The 7,047-nt window shown below is 36.2% G+C and overlaps 1 pseudogene; it reads left to right on the top strand.

Annotated features, from left to right (window-relative positions):
* The first annotated feature begins 5,121 nt into the window (after positions 1-5,121).
* On the top strand, positions 5,122-5,516 carry LOC131833177 (large ribosomal subunit protein eL39-like; annotated as a pseudogene).
* Positions 5,517-7,047: the final 1,531 nt, after the last annotated feature.

Genomic DNA, 7,047 nt, shown 5'->3' with positions numbered 1-7,047 from the left:
AGCAGACATTTTTCCAAAGAAGATATACAAATGGCCAATATGTACATGAAAAAAATGCTCTACATCACTAATCATCAGAAAATGCATATCAAAACCATAATGAGATTTTACCTCATACAGGTTAGAATGATTACTATCAAAAAGATAAGAACTAACAAGTGTTGACCAGGTTATGAAGAAAAAGGAACACTTATGCACTGAAGGTGGATGTAAATTGGTATAACCGCTATGGAAGCCAGTATGGAGGTTCCTCCAAAAATTAAAAATAGAACTATGATAATCCAGAAATCTTACTTTTCAATATATATCCAAAGGAAATGAAATCACCATCTCGAAAAGGTGTACACACCCCCATGTTCACTGAGGCATTATTCACAACAGCCAAGACATGGAAACTACCTGAGGATCCATCAATAAAAAATGGATTAAAGAATGAACTATACATAAACACTGAAATATTACTCAACCATTAAAAAAAAGGAAATTCTACCATTTGCAACAACATGGATAGACCTTCAGGGCATTATGCTAAGCAAAATAAGTCAGGCACAGAGGACAAGCAGTATATGATATTACTTTTATGTATAATCTTTAAAAAGCCAAATTCATAGAAACAGAAAAGTGGTGGTTACCATAGGTTAAGGCATGAGGGAAATGGGGGCATGTTGGTTAAAGGGTACAAACTTCCATCTATAAGATGAATAAGTTCTGGGACTCTAATAAACAGCATCGTGACTATAATTAAGAGTTTTAGATTACGTATTTGAAAGCTGTTAAGAAAATATATACCTTTATTAAAAGATAGATTTGTTTGTTTATTTTGAAGAGAGAGAAAGTGTGGAGTGGAGGGCAGAGAAAGAGGGAGAGAGGGAATCCCAAGCAGACTCCCTGCTGAGTATGGAGCAGCATACTCCATGTCGCTCTCGCCAGCAAGAACGACCAGGAGACCTCAGCGAAGCAAGCTTTATTTCTGCGTAGCTGTTGGGATCTCTCTCTCCCCCGCCCGTGCATGTCTATATATACCAAGGTTGCACAACCAATCACTCGCAGCCACATAGATACAAAATCTTAAGTTCTGCCTACTGGCTCGCATCCAGCCGCCATCTTAATGGTGTGTTTACTTTCGGGCACCGAAAAAGTCCTGCTGCGCCCGGGGCCCTCCCCCGGGCCCAGCCGGAGCAGCTCCGCACCATCGCCACCTGGCAACGGCTTGAGGCAGCGGCGGCCGAGGCAACGAGCGGGCTCCGCGGAGCCCAAAAGCATCACCGCACATGCGCTACAAGCCGCTCAGGCACCGACAACTCCATACTCCAGTTGATCTCACAACACTGAAATCAAGAATTGGGTGATCAACCAGGTGCCCCAAGAAAGTAGATCTTAAATGTTGTAACTATAAACACACACACACACAAACACACACACAAATGTTATCTAAGTGAGAAAATGGCAGTGTTAATTAACCTTATTGTAATCATTTTGCAATAATACTTGTATTAAATCATCAAGTTGTACAGCTTAAACTTATACATGTTATATATCAATAAGAAGTTAATAAAGTTGGGAATAAATAATTAAGTAAAATTTACTATCTTAACCATTAGAAAAAGAAGCTAAACTTTCTAAAAATAGAAGAAATATTTCATATCTGAGTGACTATTTCAACAGGTCCCTTTCTATGGCATCCATTATAACATAAAGGAGGCTGCTCCTCTCACAGACATTCTGAAATATTACCTCAAAGGATAGCACACTTCCAATCAGATTATCATCCTCCTATCAACTGCAGTATGAACTAACCTGAACAAAAATCTTTTCTTCCTTTTTAACTAGCTACAATTTATTTATCTTATTGTTAAATTAATTCTTTCCCATTTTTTGCCATTGAATATACTGTCTATCCAAAGCCAATCCCATCTATACGTATCAGTAGGATCATTCACACCATTTGATAGAATGCTGCATAAATAGAATCTTTGTTTCTTTCCCTTCCTGATTTGACTTGATCAATGAAACTACTTCAGCTTATTCACATCAAGTTTACACTTGTGATCCTGCTTCTACCCAGTCAACCTCACTAGAACCAAGGTAGTAGCCCAGGACTTCTAAAAGAATCATCACTACGTATAGAGTTCTGCCCCTCTGCCACTCTCCTCAAACTGGTCTGGAACCTTATGGTCCTCTTTTCTGCCTAGACCAAATAGTCATCTTCCATTCCCAATGTGAAACAGGATGTGGAAACTTTATCAGGAACCAACTCAAGACTTGATTTTATAACCATTTATTTTATTCCATTATCCCTGATGGTCATCAAGAGGAAAGTAGAATTGTGGGGATAGAACTAATTTATGTCTCAAAATAACAGAATTCTTCTCTATCCTATAACAGGACAAAGTTCAAGCCCTTTCTACAAGCAAAAATTGAGGGAAACAAAAAACAAAAGTGGAACTGGTCCAGTCCAATGTGTGTACACATTAAATCTCTTTATTTTAGCTAATAATGGAAGTTACTTATGTAGATACCAGTTAAGCACATGGGACTTTGTATTCCAATCAATTTGCTTAAAAAGATGGTAAGACATTCATCAACACACTCCAAGATATACATAACCTTACAGAAATGAAGAAAGTACTCTGGTCCCTGAGGTTTTTGCAGTCAGCTCTTTCATAGTTTTGGGTTCCTATGGTATATGGAATGTATGTATACATATTTATGTATGGTATAAATACAAGTGATCTAGTGGCAACCTTTAAAAATTTCCTGTGGTCTTTGCCCTCAGAAGGCATACTTAATGTTCTGTCTCCATCCCCTTGGAGGAATAATTCAGCCCCAATAAATCCATAGGCATTAAATAAATGTTTGCTAAAAATAACACTGGAATTCATTATTAGATACTTGCTGTAACAGATTTCTCAGACTATTTCTTGGATTAATCTTCTGATGAGCAGGAGAAATGCAGTAATTTATAAATTGCCATGATTAGCCTGATTTGTAATTTGCCAACATGTTTTGTGTTATATAGCTTTTCCAACTTTGAAGCTAACACCTTAAAAAAAAAAACCCACAAGAATTCCATGCATTTCACCACTTTAACACATGATTATTTACCACATCACTTCACTTGATTCTCATGAGATCTGCATACATTACTCTGGAATAATCTACATAAACTGTAACTGCTATACAAATATAAACTATCATCCCCATTGCTAATATCATCATCATCATCATCATCATCATTATTCATAACAATCTATTATTTTCTTTCCAGAATCTGTATGTAAATCACTACTTTCTGATCTATACACAGCTACTGCATTTCTAGACTGTCATTGTCCCATGACTGAATATCACAATTCGCTATGAACATTTTTTCCTAACTATTTAATATCCTAGTCCCCAATCCATCCTATGTAGGACTACCAGATTTATCTTGCTAAAAAAATGTATTCACTGAGTTTCAAAACCTCTAATTCAATTCAATATTTACTTGAGAATATATAATATGTAAACATACACTATGAGAAAAGCAAAGGTGAACAAGACAGGAAAGCAAAAACATACACACAAATTAGTAGAGTCCTAGGTAGAACAGATAGGTGACAGAGCAGAATTAAAACACAGTACTATGGAAACTCACACAGACAGTAAGGCTTAATTTGGGCTGAGTGATTTGGAAATGTTTAATAGAGGTGGTGGGATCTGGAATCAGCTTCAAAGGAATGGATGAATGTTGAAAGGTAGAGATCGGTAGAGCTATAGGAGGAGGAAATTGTGATAGAGGCTCTCGAGCAGAAGCGTATAGATTGTATACTACAAACAACAATTGAACAATTACACTGAGAACTACAGTGTGTGAGAGGCAACATATCTCATTATTCATTCCACTGTAGATCACATACCCTCCTTAGGCCATCTACCATGCCGCACCCAGACTGAGATAAGAAGAGAGTTTTATAAAGGGGGGAAATTAGGGTTACTTTATTCTTTTATATTATCTGTTGGGTGATGATTTTTTTTTAATTTTTTAATTTTTTAATTTTACCAAACCAAAATTTTTAAAATGGAACAAAGCAGTTTCCAAGAGGGAGATCCTTCGTTCTTCTTGAAAAAAGCAAATAGTGATTAAAGTGACTAATAAGAAAAAAGTTGGAGACATTTGTCTTCCTTATAAGTTGGTTTCTTGATGCTCTGTGAGTACAGTCTAATAACCTACCTCTACTTCTAAGAGTCACAACAACCACTTGCGCCTTCAGGCAAGAACCAGATCAAGATCTCTTTTCAGCACTGCCATTCACCTTTGCATTTTACTGCTCCAATTCTGACACAGATCATTCCCACTGCATAATCTCCAGTAGCTGTGCATTCGTGACACAAAAATGTGGAATGAGAAATTACCTAACAATTTACTTCATGTTTTTTCTGTGAGTCATGTTTTAGGTTTCTTGTTATCTGATCACTGTGATTTTTTGTCGTTGTTTTTGTTGTTGTTCATACCAAAACCCATGTTTTTATCGCACTTATGACAAGAATTTAGACACAGAACAATTCTTTATTTGAATTAAATTTATGGTTGTTGAATGAGGACAGGACTTGTGTAAAAAGGTTAAAATTAGGTACAGAAAAGATAAGAAATCTTTCTCTTGGTGCTCCTTAAATACCAAATTATAAGACTGACTTCTAACTAAGATAAAATTTTTTAAATCCTCAACTGTGAGTTTCTTGTTATTGTATATTAAACAAGACAAGACCAATATATAGTCCTATTCCTTCTCACCAAAGGAGCTAAGAAAACATTTTTTGTTAATATCTTATTGCTGCTTCTACTTTCTGATTTTCTCTTTGAGTCTTGTGTTGTCCTTATTCACTAGCATCTGTCCATCATAGCTGCTTTTCAGGGCTCTTGCTACAGCTATTTCTTGGTCTCTCTTTATATAAATGCTTGGAAAATCATGCTTATCTAAAAAATCTTTACAAGTTAAGTTTGTTACTCTCACATGTCCAAAGGGTTAAAACAATCCTATTCCTCCATCTAGAGGACAGTTTCACAACCAGATTGTATAAGATAAGAACCCTCTCTTGGTTTCTCTTTTTCAGTCGCCATCCTGCTGTGTTCCCGCGCGGTGTTAATTGACCATGTCTTCTCACAAGACTTTCAGGATCAAGCCATTCCTGGCCAAGAAACAAAAGCAGAATCGTCCCATTCCCCAGTGGATTCCAATGAAAACTGGTAATAAAATCAGACAGCTCCAAGAGGAGGCACTGGAGGAGAACCAAGCTGGGTCTCTAAGGCGTTCCACATCACGCGATGACACACCTAATTGGCACCACGTATTTAATTAAGCTACTTGAGGATCATGTGTTCTATGTTCTATTCCATCACCCTGTAAACACTTTTCTGCCTGGCCAATAGATACCATTTTTCAGCGAAAGATTTTTCTGTTACTATAGCTCTGCACCAGTGGGTTGGTTTGGTAATAAACGTGAGGCCTTTGAGCTGTAAAAAAAAAAAAAAAAAAAAAAAAAAAAAAAAACCTCTCTTGATGTACTTATTTAATTATTTCATTTTATTTCCATTCTCATGTGATTTGAAATGCTTTAGTATTAATATAGTCTATAAAAATATTATTGTAGTTGGGTGTGTATGAATTTTTTTTTATCTCCATTAGTAGTATTGTTCTATAGCTCTCATTGTAATTCTTGGGCATAAAATGACTGCTTGAAAGGAAGAATTCTGCAGCCAGATTGCTGAAGTTCAAATCTCAGCACATTCAGTTACTGTGGGACATTATGTATTTTAATTTCATCTTCAAATTGTGGATAATGATACATCACAGGATTGTTATGATCTCAGAATAATAATTGGCAGGTTGTAAATATTACATAAGTTACCTATTATTATTAAGATGATTGCTATTTTATATGATAGTTTCATAAAATCTGTTGCTATGTACAACTGAGCTATTACTTCTAACTACTGTATCCCAGCTCATACTTTGTGTCCATCATATTCATTTCTCCATTCTTCCAGCTAAACTGCTTCCAACTCCCCACCATCATAAACCATGTCCCTCATATACCCCCGCCAAGGGCCTTTGTAGAAATATTTCTGATGGGGGTGCCTGGGTGGTTGAGTTGGTTAAGAGTCTGCCTTCGTGATCCCACAGTCCTAAGATCAAGCTCTGACATGGGTTCCCTGCCCCAGTGGAAAGTCTGCATCTCCCTCCCCCTCCTCCCCTCCACACTCATGCTTGTGCTCTCTCTTGCTCTCAATCTCAAATAAATAAATAAATAAATAAAATCTTTAAAATAAATATTTCTGTGGTATACACCTAGGATCAGGATAGCTAGATTATAGTCACATATGCATTTAGTCTGAGTAAATATTCTCAGGAGGGACTCAGAATACTGCCTGACCCAGATTTTACAGTCCCACTAGTAATACAGAAGGATTCATTCACCCTTGCCTTCCTAAATTTGCATTATTCACCACCTAACTGATGCTTATAAAGTGATGCTTCACTGCTGCTTCAAGGCATTTCTCCAAATACCAATGAGACTGAACATCTCTTTAAATGCCTGATAACTTTTGTGGTACTTTTTTTGTGAGTACTCTATCCTTACTTTTACCTCTATTTCATCATGGTTAAGTTCCTTGTGTTATAGATATTTGTCTTGTCAGTTTTAGATATTGCAAATAACTTTCCTGTTCTTTTCTCTGTAGATTTTTTCATAATGTCCATAATTAAAAAGAAATCTTCAAAATCATCAAATTAATCCATTTGTTAACCTCATGATTTGTGCTTCTAAGGTTTCCTCAGGTCTTTCCCCTACTTATGTGATAAAAATAGTCTCCTATATTAGAATCTATCAATTTTGCAGGGTTAATATGCCTGAAATTCAACTTTGTAGTATTAAGTAGAAATTTTAATTTTCCATACAGCAAGACAAATTCTTCAAACATTATTTACTAAGCAATCTGTTCTTTTCTTAATAATCTGGGGTGAGATAATTTCTATGGCCAAATCCTAAATGCCTGCTATATAAAGA

Source organism: Mustela lutreola, chromosome 6 (genome assembly GCF_030435805.1).
Source record: "Mustela lutreola isolate mMusLut2 chromosome 6, mMusLut2.pri, whole genome shotgun sequence".
Lineage (NCBI taxonomy): Eukaryota > Metazoa > Chordata > Mammalia > Carnivora > Mustelidae > Mustela > Mustela lutreola.
The sequence above is the reverse complement of the archived record's forward strand: the minus strand, read 5'-3'. Positions and strand labels throughout refer to the sequence as shown.